A 14,832-nucleotide genomic window follows, 5' to 3' on the forward strand; every position below is an offset into this window, starting at 1 on the left:
GAAATTCTTATATACTTCAACCTGGCCCAAGGGCACATAAATAGATTATCCTCTCTTTGGTGGAAAAGTACCAGATTTTGCCTTCATCTAACATACAATTTAGCCTAGAATCAGTCCTGTGTGTTAGTAGTAGATTATTCAGTGACTATTCAATTATTCACTGAGCATCTGCAATCACTTCCACATGCATACTCCCTTCACTGACACAGATAGTCACCCCATTATGATTTAGGAGGTGTCTTTAAGAGCTGCTGGACCACAGACTTTGAGAGCTGGAAGGGATATCAGTGGTCATTATGTCCAACCCATATGTGAAAGGGTGACCCACTATTGTAACAATAATCAATTCTGAAAGGGCAGCTAGGTGGCACAGTGGATAGTACTCCAGCCTTAGAGTCAGGAGGACCTGAGTTCAAATATGGCCTCAGGCACTTGACACTAGCTGTGTGACCCTGGACAAGTCACTTAACACCAATTGCCTCACCAAAAAGCAAAAAAAAAAAAAATCAACTATGAAAGACTTAGCAATGCTGATCAATACAACGATCCACAATTCCAAAAGACTCAAGATGAAAAATGCTATTAACCTACAGATAGTTTTCTTTTTTTCTCTCCATTTTTATTTTTCTTGCCTTTTTTTGCAACATGGCTATTGTGGAAAGAAGTTTTCCCTGACTTCATACGTATAATAGGTTTTGAATTTCTTACTTTTTTAACGGATGGGGGAGGAGTGGAGAGAGGGAGAGAATTTGGAACCGAAAATTTAAAAAAAAAAATTTTAAAGAAAGGAATACTCACCAAAATATACCCAACAAGTGATGATCCAGTCTCCGTTTGAAGACCTCCAATGAGATAAAACCCACTCTCTCTTGAAGCTGCCCATTCTATTTTGGAATACCTAATAATTAAGAAGTTTTTATGCCCAAAGGGCTATAAAACTGTGCATACCCTTTGACCCAGCAATAGCACTTCTAGATCTGTATCCCAAAGAGAGCATACAAATGGGGAAAGGACCCACATGTACAAAAATATTTACAGCAGCTCTCTTTGTGATGGCAAAGAACTGGAAATTGAGGGGATGCCCATCAGTTAGGGAATCGCTGAACAAGTTGGGGTATATGAATGTAATGGAATGTTTTCGTGCTATAAGAGATGATGAGCAGGCAGACTTCAGAAAAACCTGGAAAGACTTGTATGAACTGATGCCGAGTGAAGTGAGCCGAACCAGGAGAACATTGTATGCAGTAACAGCTACATTGTGCAATTACTAACTTTGATAGACTTATCTCTTAGCAGTGCAAGGAAGTAAGACAACTCCAAAAGACTCATGATGGAAAATGCTGTCCACATCCAGAGAAAGAGATCATGGAGTCTGAATGCAGATCAAAGCATATTATTTGATCTCTCTCTCTCTGTCTCTCTCTCTCTGTCTCTGTCTCTCTCTCTCTCTCTCTCTCTCTCTCTCTCTCTCTCTCTCTCTCTCTCTCTCTCTCTCTCCCTCCCTCCCTCTCTCTCTCTCTCTTTCTTTGTTTTGGTTTTGGGTTTGGGGGGGTTTTTTTGGTTTCTTCTTTCTCATGGTTTCTCCCATTGGTTCTAATTCTTCTTTGCAACATGACTAATGTGAAAATAGGTTTAATATGAATGTATATGTAGAGTCTATATCAAATTGCATGCAGTCTTTGGGTGGGGGGAGGGGAAGGATGGGGAGAAAATTTAGAACTCAAAACCTTCTGGAAGTGAATGTTGAAAGTTAAAAGTAAATAAATAAATTTTAAAAACAATTAAGAAGTGTTTTCCTGACATCAAGCCTATCTTGCAATAACCACCCACTTGTCCTGGTTCTAAGCCTTCTGGGGTCAAAAAGAACAACTCTGACCCCTCCCCCATGTGACAGTTCTTCAGATACCCAAAGAAAAGTATCTTGTCTACACTGAGTCTTCTTCCCATTTCCTTCCATAAGACCCCATAGCACATGGATCCTAGGTCCTCCACCATCTTAGTTGCCCTCCTTTGTATACTCTCCAACTTATCAAAATCCTTTTTGTGCACCCAGAACAGAACACACTACCCCACATGAGGTCTGACTAGGGCAGAAGACAGTGATCCCATTACTTCCCTAGTCCTGGAAGTTGTGCCCCTTTTAATGTAGCCCAAGATCATATTAACTTTTTTCATCCCACTGAGGTCATTTGGGTTGTTTGCTTTGTCTAACCTACTGTAACCCATGTAAATGCAGCTCTGGGCTTACACAAACCAAATCCAATCTTAAAGACATTTCAGTAATTACACTTCCAGACTCATGGTCCGCTTAGGATTTTCTCTAGGAACATAGAAATTTGATATTAAACTGAAACTACTCTGGGGTAGAAGAGGAGTGAAGCAGTGAAAGTGGAAGTGGGGAGGAAAGCTAGAGCTGTGCAAAGAATTACCTACATACACCAACCTAGTTAGACACCATGGAGGGTAGGTATAAAGTCATAGAAACAGCATTAGATACACCAAAAAGAGAGAAAGAGAGAGAGAGAGAGAGAGAGAAAGAGAGAGAGAGAGAGAGAGAGAGAGAGAGAGAGAGAGAGAGAGAGAGAGACAAAATCCAAGCAAGGACCCAGTAATAAACCATGATATCAGATGCTTCCACAGCGTGTGATATATGAATATATCTTCATAATAAACCATATTATCCTACTGTCTTTTGATCTCTTCTGCTCCTTTGAAGTAAGATAAGCCCTTCCAGAGTCATATTCCAATTATGATTCCTATCCCATCAAGTGAATGAAGTCAATTTTGCCTCTTTGCTATAGGATCTCTAATTTACCCTTTTTAATTAAAGACTCTTGGTGACTTTGAAGACAGACATCCAAGGCTATGGGTTTGAGTGATGGCTTTCTTTTTTAGTTATGGTCTTCATAAAGCACAGGTCCTGTCTTCCACTCTTCTTCCTGTGTTATGCCCAGCACTCAGCACAGAGCTTGGCACACAGTTGACATTTATTAAATGTCTATTCATCGACTGATTGGCATTGGGTTGGCCTAGATGTGGGCATTCTTCTTTCTACTCTTCCATTTCTTGTTTAAAGCCTTCTTAATCTGAATCAGAAAAATCCTGGAAAATGTATTCTCGTCATCCTTTTTGAGGCACCCTCCATCCCTGGCTTCAGGCCCATCATTCTTATATTGGAAGAACATGAGTCCCTTATTTTAAATATCTGTTGAATGAGCAATTATTGTTTCCTTTGCCTACTGAACTGTGACAGGGTAAATACAATCCAGTAGCCAGGGATAGAACTCCATGAGTAGTCAAATCTTCCTGCCTCCTAGCACAGAACTCTCTCCAAAGCAAATGAAATTCCTTCCCTTTTCTCTATTTTTATTATAAATGGATATTTATGTTTTCCTCCCTGGGGTCTAACAAAATGTAAATTAATAAAGAGCAAAGGATTTCACCTGTAATAACATTTTTGACATTTTTTCCAGCTATCTCATTACTTTAAAAAGAAGAAAAATTGACACAAGAGATGTGGGCCTCCATAAATATATGGCATATTATTTAAATGATTCTGTTTCAGAAGAGCTGGGAGATAAGTGGCAGGTCTATAATTATCCCTCTACCATCAATAAGCCTCAAATTGCTATCTACTCTCAGGGGTAGTGAAATTTGAAGGTGTTTTTGATGAAATTTCAAAAGTTGCATATTCATTAAGCTGCTACAGTATAGAATACTAGAGGTGGATGGGACCTTGAGATTTTGCTTACTTAGAAGGAATTTATTAGCCAAAATTCTTAACTAAGCATGAAGAATCATTTTTCCACCAAGCTTCTTACTCTAACACATAGCCCCAAACCCACCTGAGCTTTGACCGTGTACTTACAAACAGCAATGGGACCAAAGCGGGAAGGGACCTGAGAAGCAATTTAACCCAAAAAACTCATTTTACAAATGAGGAAACCAAGACTCAGAACAGTCAAGTGACTTGCCCAAGGTCACACAGGCAGGAACCCAACTTCATTAATGCTCAGCACTCTCTCCCCACACCTTAATCCATTTTCCATCTTTCTCTCCAGCTACATCTTCCCTATTCAACTTTCTGTCTTGGGTTTACTTTGCAGCCCCAACTCTCCCAAATGGACCAAAATCAGATTGAAGTGTAATTGAGAAGTGTTTGACAAAATAAACAAAAATACAATAAAACATAGATGATGTTAATGTGTGATTTTCTAACTCAATCTGCAGACCTGTAGGGACCCTTGTGTTTGGTTTAGTGACTCCCTTTTCTACTTGACTTTGACACCCCAACTTTAAAGGAAGGCAAGGCAAGGAACATTTATTGATTTGAGATTAGCCCCAGTATGTTGTCTGAATAGCAAATCCTGTCCCTTTTTCTTTAGCATCAAGTTCAGTCAAATAGTCTCTGTTCCAGTCTGCACCATAAAGTTAAACAAAGAAAAGATTAGCTTCAAAGGGACTACAAAGAGAGGGATTACTTGTCTGAAAGGCTTTTGAAATAATGTTGTTGAGAAACAGAGCTGTGTTATTAAAAACGTTTTTTAAATCCTGCAAGCTCTAAATGAACCTAAGCACAGGGCACATGCAGGGACACACACTCTTGCCTTGCAGCCTGGCTCCCCATTCCATCCAGAGGACTGTTGATTAAAACTGCTTCCCAAGGAGTCAATGACGCCCATCTTCCCAGCAATTTGAAAGCTAAGGAAGGTTTTTTTCTGACCACTTAGTGCCCCTAAGTTGTTACAGATCAACTGGTCCCAGGGTCAGAGATCGTCTAAAAGAAAGAAAAATAGTGAAAAGAAAACCAAAGGAAAAATAGAATTGCCATTTTGAAATAAATTTGCAGATCAGCAAGCCCGTCAGGACAAGAACAAGACATGATGAAGCTGACTTGCCTAGATGGTGGAAATCTAAAAGCACAGTATCATAGATTTAGAGCTGAAAGGGACTGTAGACATCACCTAATGCAGCCCCCTCATGGTGCAGATGAGTAAACTGAGGCCCAAGAAAGTGGCGCAGCATGGCCAATGTTATGCTTGGAATACAGAGCTAAAATTTGAATCCAAAGCCTCCAACTTCAGAAGTTGGGTTCTTTTTGCCACATTGTACTGCCAAATGCATTTTAATGAATTAATGAATGTAAAATGCTTTACATGCCTTAAAGTACTATATGAAGACTTGTATCATTACTATTGTTGTTGTTATTATTTATTATCATTATTATCCAGTGAGTAGTGATTGGAACTTCAGCCATTTAAAGATTTTAAAAAATGTATCCAAGGCAACAGATGATTAGAAGGCTGAGGCTGACTTCTAAACTGATCATCTCCTCAGAAAGGAGAGTTATTGGGTTCTTTTTAGCTACTTCTCTCTAGCAACTTCAATTGGCTCTGGGTGATTATATTATGAGTATAAGAATATCTTTTTAAAAATACTGTAAGTAGGAAATGGGGAGTTAGCAAATTAGGGGTCAGTTTTTGAAGTGGTCTTAGATATTTCCTGGTTGGTTTCAGTCCATACAACATGCAGAGAGAGAGAGAGAGAGATTTTTTCCTGCCTGCTTCCTACCCAATGATGACATGAGTTGCTGAGCTAGAACTGAGTGCATACAAAAGAAATAATGTGCTTTTCTATAGCCCTTTGATCTTTTCCTTCTGGGAGGCTAGTGAGAAAGAATTTACGTTACCCAATCCAACTGCCATGTGTCCATGAGCACATGGCACCTTTGTTTCTTTTGTGTTTGTTTCTCCATGATCTTGGCCAACTGCATATCCAGAGATGGAATTAATCAGGTTACAACCATTTAAACTTCGAAATGTCAAAAGATCCCTCAGAGGACTCGGTGGAAAACCAAAGGAGATAGGAGTGGCTGATGACAGAATTCTGAAACACCTAAAAATAGATGTCATCTGAAAGAATGATGTCATCCTAGGAAAGACAGTCACCTGAGGATGGTGGCAGCTTCAAGGAGTAGGACCCTTGAAGATCGAAGACCCAAAAGAAACAAATTTGCCATGTGCTCATGAAGACATGGCCAGCCAAGGACTCTAGAAAGGCACTGATCCTCAGAGCACAACAGAGAGCTGTGTGTAAGGGGAGCTTCCATGAGAGGAGAAGGGCCAGGACACACCCTGGGCCCCCTATGTTCTGCACACGTATACCTGAGTGCTTTTCTGCTTTAAGTCTGAGTCCACTCTTCCCAGAGACCTTGTATATAAAAAAAGGAGAATGAGCCTCAGAGTTAGGGGAAATGTTTTTGTTCTCATTATATTTCCTCAGGAAATCCAATGGATAACACTTGGTTGATTAATCATGGCAATCACGTAAAAAGGAAGCTTGGGAGCTATAGTGTTAGAAACCCTAATCTCTTAGGTTTATGCTTAGAAACCTAAAGAGAGAAGTCATCGGCCACCTTCTGAGGACCCCCTCCACCAGCGTGAGTGTGATTGGGGAAAGTGGCTCTGGACGGAATCCTAGACATGGAAGGCAAGGTTTTCACCTCTCGGTAGCTGCTGCATTTTTGTTAAACAGCCATGTCAATCATAAGAAGGAGCCACTGTGCAAGGAACTGAATTTTTTCATTGATTTAAAAGCCCACTGGAAACATCTTGTCATTTTCAGATTTATTGCTGACCCACACTGCATAACTAACTAGTCAGCAAAATCTTAAAGTCATACAGTGATCTTTCTCTGAGACTTATTTTTCATGGTAATGAGGTAGAGAACATATGAGTGTGACTACAAAACAGTTACTGATTTTTTTAATTCATCCCAGTCCATTGTAGTTTGGGGGGATTTAGACATTTCTATGGCAGAAGCAGACATGCTAATAAATGCTAAAAAAAAATGGGCTTTTATTTGGCATGTCTGAACTCACAAAAGGGAAAGTCTGTGGCTATTTATTTTAATATAATATAATATTTAATATATTTATATATAATATAAAATAATATATTATTATTAGCTTGAGACCCTAGAGGATATGAGGTGGGTGGCAAAAGAAGAGGGGCAAATATATATCGGAATCATGATTGCCAAAGAGACAAAGATGCAGTCAGTCTTCGAGAGAAGCAAGGTACATCCATCAGCAGAGAGGCATCTGCAAAATGGGTGAGATGATCTTCAGTCCTGATCAGGAAGAGGAACGGGATGAAAGATTCACTGAGAGGTGGCCCTCCAGACCCATCACCCAGGTTAGACCAGGTTCTGGTCCATTTGAGTGCAGCAACATACGGTTCATCCCACATAAAAGAGATGCTCAGAGATACAGATGAGAAGCAGGGTTCTGGTTTCTTTCAGATGTGTCTGATTGGTTTCCCACACCTGCACTCATAGGCAGGGAAGTGAATTAGTGAGGCGGAAAACTTAGAGCACAGGAGTTTTCAGACAGTTGATGGGTGCCAAAAAGGGGGTGGAACAAAAGGAGGCGTATATTGAACAGAAAGTCAAAGGTCAAAAAACTAGTGAGATTTGTCAGACTACCACACCATCTGAACCTAAACCTGCTCAGTGATGTTCTTCAAAGAAGTCTCCTCGGGAAATGACTCACAATTTGCAATAATATTGCCATTGCTAAGCACATTGGTGAGGTCACTTTAGGATCATGAAATCTCAGGGCTACAACAATCCTAAGATACAGATCTAGAAGGAACCTTTGGGATAAGTTAGTCCAATTCCTTCATTTCACAGATAAAGAAATTGAAGCTCCGAAAGGGTATGTGTGAGCTCTGCACGGAGACCTAATGAGTACAAAGTGTTAAAAGCGGAACCACTATCTGGGTCTCCTAATTCTGAGCCTTTGATCTATACCAAGTACTTTACACACATTCTTTGGCAGCTGGTTTTCAAAGAGGAAATGTGCCCTAATCCAACTAACAATTATTGACAGCTAGTCAAGCCTTTATTAAGCACTTCCTATGTGCCAGGCAGCTGGGTGGTGCCACAGTGCATAGAACACCGGACCTGGAGCCAGGAAGATGCATCTTCCTGAGTGAATCTGGGCTCTGACACTTACTAGCTGTGTGACCCTGGGCAAGTCACTCAACCCTGTTTGCCTCAGTTTCCTCATCTGGAAAATGAGCTGGAGAAGGAAGTGGCAAACCTCTCTAGTACCTTTGCCAAGAAAACCTCAAATGGGGTCATGAAGAGTTGGACATGACTGAACAACAACAGCGTGTTGGACTTGTACTAATCAGGGCCATAGAGATACGAAAACAAAAATGAAATACTCCCTTGCCCTCAAGGAGGTTACATTCAGTTGGGGGAAACAATATGTATACATACGAGCATAGGCAACATAAGTATCCCACAAAAGAAATCGCATGGCAATGGGAAGTCTGGCCATGTGAATGTTCTGATCGATGCACTGAAAAAACCTGCCATCTCAACCCTATGGGAATCATGTCAACATCATGTCAGCCTACGCAGGCCACAACCCTCTGACTTGTTGTTGATTTCTGTAATTGATTCTTGCGCATGTCCTCATAGAAATCTTGTACAGAAGATCTATTTACTCAGTGTGCTACTTTCTTAAGGTCTTTTCAGATATTTCTATTCCAGAGCATTACTGTCAGACTCAATAGAACAGATGTAAGTAATTTGTTGATTAATTTTTCTGATAAGCTTTTTTCTTTATTTACTATTCTTTATTATGAAGGATAACTTTTGGCACAGAGTGGGATAGATTCAGAAATTAATTTTTAAAAATACTATAACAAAATATAGTGATAAAAATATATAGTAACAAAAATTTTAAGAGAATAATATGTATTCTAAAGTGATGTCCCTCTCCGATACCATGTCTCTCTACTTGGGAAAGAGATAGTGTGTGTTTGTCAGATTTAGGGGGTTTGGGATTCTTTTGACCTCCTCAGTGTGATGGTTGTTTTACATTGGTTGAACTTATGAGAAATGCTGACAATCTGAGTTTATATCTTCATTTTTAATGATTTCCTTTTTTCTTCAGAGTCAACAACTTGTATAAATAATTCAGGTTGGCAATGTTATAATTATACACAGTAGCTTCTCATCTTTATCCTTTCTTATAATATGGCTTGGATTTTTGTCTTTGTTTTAACAAATGGGTGATTTTATTCCACCAACAGCTGGTTCTTATTAACTCCAAATCGCTGACCAGTTGCTTCCTGTTTATTAAAATATGGTCAAGGCATTTTGGGGAGTAATTTGGCACTTGCCTCATCCAGAAAAGAGTCAGAATTCAAAGGGGTTATGACAGTTTAGAATAAAAGGCTGAATCTAATAAGAAAAAATTTAATAGAAATAGATTTAAAATATTACATTCAGGTATAAAATAAACTTTCTATATAAAAGATGGGGACAGCATGGGTAGACATGCTTGTCAGAAAAAATATCTTGGGCTTTTAGTAGACTGCAGACTCAATATGTCAACAGTTGTTGGATCAGCCAGAAAAGCTAAGGAAATCTTTTTATTGTTCAGTCGTTTTCAGTTTTATCCTACTCTTTGTGACCCAATTTGGAGGTTTCTTGGCAAAGATGCTGGAGTGGTTTTCCATTTCCTTCTCCAGCTCATTTTACAAATGAGGAAACTGAGGCAAACAAGGTTAAGTGACTTGCCCAGGGTCACACTGCTAGGAAGTATCTGAAGCCAGATTTGAACTCAGGAAGAGGAGTCTTCCCGACTCTGGACCTGGCACTCTACGCTCTATTGCGCCACCTCGTGGCCCTCAGTTCCCTTTGGATTACACTAAATCAATTTTATTTCCCAAGGGTATATCATATTTTTAAACCCACACGACGACTTTTGGGACGTCCTGTACAGGTATATTATGGACACACTTACATAGGTACATGCTACCTCCTCAACCTTTTTGGAATACAAGTTCTCTGCAGGGACAGATTGTTTCACTTTTGTGTCCCTATCCCTTAGCATGTCCCCTGGCCCATAGTGAGAACTTAATAAATGCTTGTTAATTGAATAATTGATTAATAGCGAGTTCTCCCTCTCCTGAGATCTTCAGATAATGGACGGGCAGTCACTGCATGTGTTGCAGAGCGCATTATTATTCATGTTAGTTGGAGTCGATGATTGCCTGAGGCTCTTTCCAATTCTGAAATTCTGTGATTCTCTAAATTCTCTTTTTTTCCCTTCTTTTCTTCATTAAAAAAACAACAACAACAACAACAACATCCAGATCCTTTCATCTGGCCTCCTGTGCTTGTAGTCATTCCATATAATCTTTTCGGTATTCTCTTCTCAGGACTCTAGAGTTTCTTCACAATACTCATAGAATCGTAGAATCCTCCAGCAGGAAGGGAACTTAAAAGTAGTCTCATTGAACCTTCAACCTAGTGCAAGAATCCCCTGCCAAGTGGTTATCTAGCTTCTACTTGAATACTTCCATTGATAGAGAACTCACTACCTATCAAAAAGGTTATTGGTTTTTTTTTCCTGATTAGTGCTCATCATGAGAAAGTCTTTCCTCATACTAAGGCTACATCCGCCTCCTTTCATTCTATCTACCGCTGCTAGCTCTACCCTCTGGAGCCACATCGAAGTCTGATCTTTTATCCACAGAGCAGCCTTTGAAATTGTCGTTACTGTTGCTCAGTCTTTTAGTTATGTCCAGCTCTTTGTGATCGATCCCATGGACCACGGCATAGCAGGCTCTTCTGTCCTCCACCATCTCTCACAGTCTGTCCAAGTTCGCGTTGGTTGTTTCCATGACGCCATCTCTCCGTCTCATCCTAGGCTGTCTCCTTTTCCTTTTGCCATCCATCTTTCCCAACATCAGGGACTTTTCCAAAGAGTCCCCTCTTTTCATCATGTGGCCAAAGTATTTAAGCTTAATACATGAAGACAACATCTTCTCTTCTCCAGACTGAGCATACTCAATTTCTTCCAATGCTCTTCAAGACATCTTTTTATATCTGCTTTTCCATAAAAAGAAAAACTTTCAGATTCACACATTCTGCCCTTGCTTTTTCTAAAAATCTGGCTAATTCATGTCAAACTAGCACAAGAAACCTACAAGTAGTTTGTCTCTCAATTCATTTATTCAGCAAATGTTGACTGTGAGCAGGATTCTAGGACAGAACGAGCTAGGTCTTTCCAATTTTATTGCTGTGAACAGCTCTAATTAAAGTAGTTGAGAGTCTTTTCCTAAAGAATGAATAACTCCAATATCCTAAAGGAATGTGAATTGCCTCAATGCTCAAACTTCCAGCCAGACACAGTTTGTACTTTGGGTAATCTGTCAATGAAGGGGAGTGGGATTATCTTCTACCCCCAGGGTAAAGAGGGAATGTGGCCCCACAGGCTTGTTTCACTCTAGACTAAAATCTCAAGGTTAGATGAATGGTTTTTGCCATTAACCAATAACCTGAGAATTAAATTAGAAAGCGAGGGGTCTGAGTTCCAATCTAGATACAGCTCTTGGTTTATCATAAAGCATCCACCTTATGTCAACTTCTCTATGTGTAAAACGAGACTAGGGCAGCTAGGTGGCGCCATAGTGCACAGAATGCCAAGCCTGGAGTCATGAGTTCAAATCTAGCCTCAGACACTTATTAGCTTTGTGACCCTGGGCAAGTCACTCAACCTTGTTTGCCTCAGTTTCCTCATCTGCAAAATGAGCTGGAGAAGGAAATGGCAAACCACTCTAGTATTTCTGCCAAGAAAACCCCAAATGGGGTCACAGAGAGTTGGACAGGACCGAAACAACAGCTGAACAACAAAATGAGAATAATGACCCTGCGCCCCACCCCGGACTTGAGGCATGAATGAGGACGCGTTATTCTGCAAATACACAGAAATGGATCACACGCTCAGGATCTTGCATGGTAGCACAGCTGCAGCTTTTGTCCAACAAAGTCCAACTCTAAAGCCAGCCAGCCGAGTCCACGTCTGAGGGTTTGGCGCCATCGTGTGGCCATTCTTGTTCTCTTCACTCAAAGCTCACGGGACTGGTCGTTTGCCGCTTGCACGGTGCTCTAAAGCTTTCAAGGTGCTGCAGTCACGACAGCCGCACGAGGTGGGATGTAAACTGCAAACGGGAAAATCAGGAGCTCAACCGTCAGAGCTGGGCGAGGCCTCCAAGCCTTCCTTGCACAGATGGGGAAGCTCCCTGGGCTCCCCTCCCCAAGGGGCACCGGGGATGCAGGGCTAAGCTTGGAGGCAGCCACACCTAAGCTCCAATCCTACCTGAGACATGCGGTCATGGGGGAGTCACCTAATTTCTCTGTGCCTCCTTTTTCTCAGCTGGATTGAATGGCCTTTAAAATGTCCCTCCCATCTCTAAATCCAATGCCGCAAAGGTAACATGGTTCAAGGGATCCGGTCTCAGAAACCACGGACCCAAGCCACCTACAACCTGTGAGGTTTTTAGGCAAACCATTTTACTTCAAAAGATCTGTCTCTTCACCAGCAAAATGAAAGAACTGCAATACACTAGGCATTTCCTAGCTCTGATTCCTACATACAGGGCACTAAGCTGGCATGGTGGATAGAGTGCTAGAATTGGAGTTGGAACAGACCTGAGTTCGAATACAGCCTCAGAAACTTAGTAGTTGTGTGACCCTGGGTAAGTCACTTCACCCCCCTGTTTGCCTCAGTTTTCTCAACTGTGAAATGGGCAGAATAATAATGCCTACCTTGGTCTTGGCATCCTCACAGGTAAAATACGATTTATAATAGAACCCACCCCCAAGGGCAGGTTTAAGGACCAAATGACATAACCATGTAAAGTGCTTTGCAACCCTTTTTAAAAGTGCAATCTTTACATGCCAGCTCTTGCTATGATCCCCTTCTCCGCTCGCTCTGAAATAAGCAGAGAGCTCTGCAGGGTTTCAAGAAGGTTTTATCAAGAGTAACTGCAGAGAAACGCACAGGAGTTTAGGATAATAAACAAAAAGAGGTCACAAAGTGATAAGAAATCCTTCCGTCTAACTGATCTTCAACAGCTTCTCACAGCTCCCTCCTTTAATTCTCCCTTTGGAGAGGGAGGAAAAATGTAGTGGATTTCCGTTGAGTTCAGGACCTAGAGTCTAGAAGACCAGGGTTCAGATTCTACATCAGACACTTAATCGCTGTGTGACCCTGGGCAAGTTACTTGACCTCTCTGGTTCTCAGTTGTCTCATCAATGAAAAGAGGGAGCTGGTAAATGAGCTTAGCAGTCTCTCCCAGTGTGATGATGCTGTGGTGTTGATGCCAGAACTCAGTCTACTCAGTGTTACCCAGCAGGGCTATTAGCTGAAGGACTCAGGCTCACAACCAGAAGGAGCTTAAGTCCACTATCTTCTAAACGACAGGAATCATTCATCCACTTTATACATTGGTGTTGTGGTTCAGTCATTTTCTGTCATGTCCGACTCTTCCTGACCCCATTTGGGGTTTTCTTGGCAAAGACACTGGAGTGGTTTGCCATTTCCTTCTCCAGCTCATTTTACAGACTAGGAAACTGAGGCAAAGAGGGTTAAGTGACTTGCCCAGGGTCACACAGCTAGCATGCACCTGAAGCCAAATTTGAACTCAGGAAGACTTCAGGCCCAGTATGCTATCCACTGTGCCACTGACTCTTTGTGACCATCTGGGGTTTTCTTGGCAAAGATACTGGAGTGGTTTGCCATTTCCTTCTCCAGTTCATTTTACAAAGGAGGAAACTGAGGCAAACGGGGTTAAGTGACTTCCCCAGGGTCACACAGCTAGTAAATGTCTGAGACCAGATGTGAACTCAAGGAGATGAGTCTTCTTGACTGCGGACCCAGCACTTTATCCACCCTCCCTAATCTAGCTGCCCAGAGTCAAGAAGATCTGAGTTCAGATTCAGCGTCAGACACTTACTACTTAGGATTCCAAGCAATTCACTTAACTTCTGTTTCCCTCATCTACCTCCCAAGGTTATTTTAAGGATCAAATTAGATAACTGTAAAGTCCCTGACACACAGTAAATGCTATATAAATGTTAAAAATAGATGTCGTTGCTAATCATATCCTTCATTTCTTCTTCTATATAAATACCATATATATGTGATTTTATATTTGATTTAGGAGGCTCTGAAGTGCTTCAGGGCTGGCAGTAATTGGTATAATGTCACCCACAAATGGGACTGTATTGAGGATAATCCCATCGATCATGACTCCCTTTTCCATTTGAACTCCAAGCTGGATGACAATGATGAATGCCTTTGATGTCCATCTCCCTATTTCAAACCTCACTTGATATTAATAATCAGAGGGTTATTCATTATAATCAGTCCTCTGGCATCTAAGGCTCTTTGTAATCTGTTCTCTTTCCCAGTCTTCTTACAGTTTGCTCCCCTCGGTGGACTCCGCAGTCCAGCCACACTGGCCTACACACTGTTCCTCAAATGCCACCCTCCCTCTCACATGTCTGTGCCTTTAGAGATGCTTTTCCTCCTCCCCACAATCTCTAAGTCAGCTTGGCTTCCTTCAAGATTCGTCTCAAAGCTCCTCTTCTGCAGGAGGCTTTCCCTGGTGTCTCCAGACGCTACTGCCCTCCCTTTCAGATTACTTCCATTTACTCTTATCTGTGGAAGACCCTTTGCCTGGTCTGGTGACTCTACTGAGAACCTGTGGGAAGACAAAGGCCAGAGAGCCCAGAACAGGCAGGCATGGGTGGGATTACAATCTGCATTGGTGGAAGGGACATCCAGATAGACGAGATCCCAGATCTATTGCAATATTTGAGAACATCATTTTTAAAGATACTTGTTTCCCATTAAAACAAGTCAATAGAAAATGCATTTTTATGCCTAACCTGAAGTTAAAAGTTAATGAAGACTCTTCATTGTTCATACCAGGGCGAGAGATGGGGGAGAAGAACTGATTT

The sequence above is a fragment of the Phascolarctos cinereus genome, unplaced genomic scaffold (genome assembly GCF_003287225.1).
Source record: "Phascolarctos cinereus isolate Bilbo 61053 unplaced genomic scaffold, phaCin_HiC Scaffold_1;HRSCAF=81, whole genome shotgun sequence".
NCBI lineage: Eukaryota > Metazoa > Chordata > Mammalia > Diprotodontia > Phascolarctidae > Phascolarctos > Phascolarctos cinereus.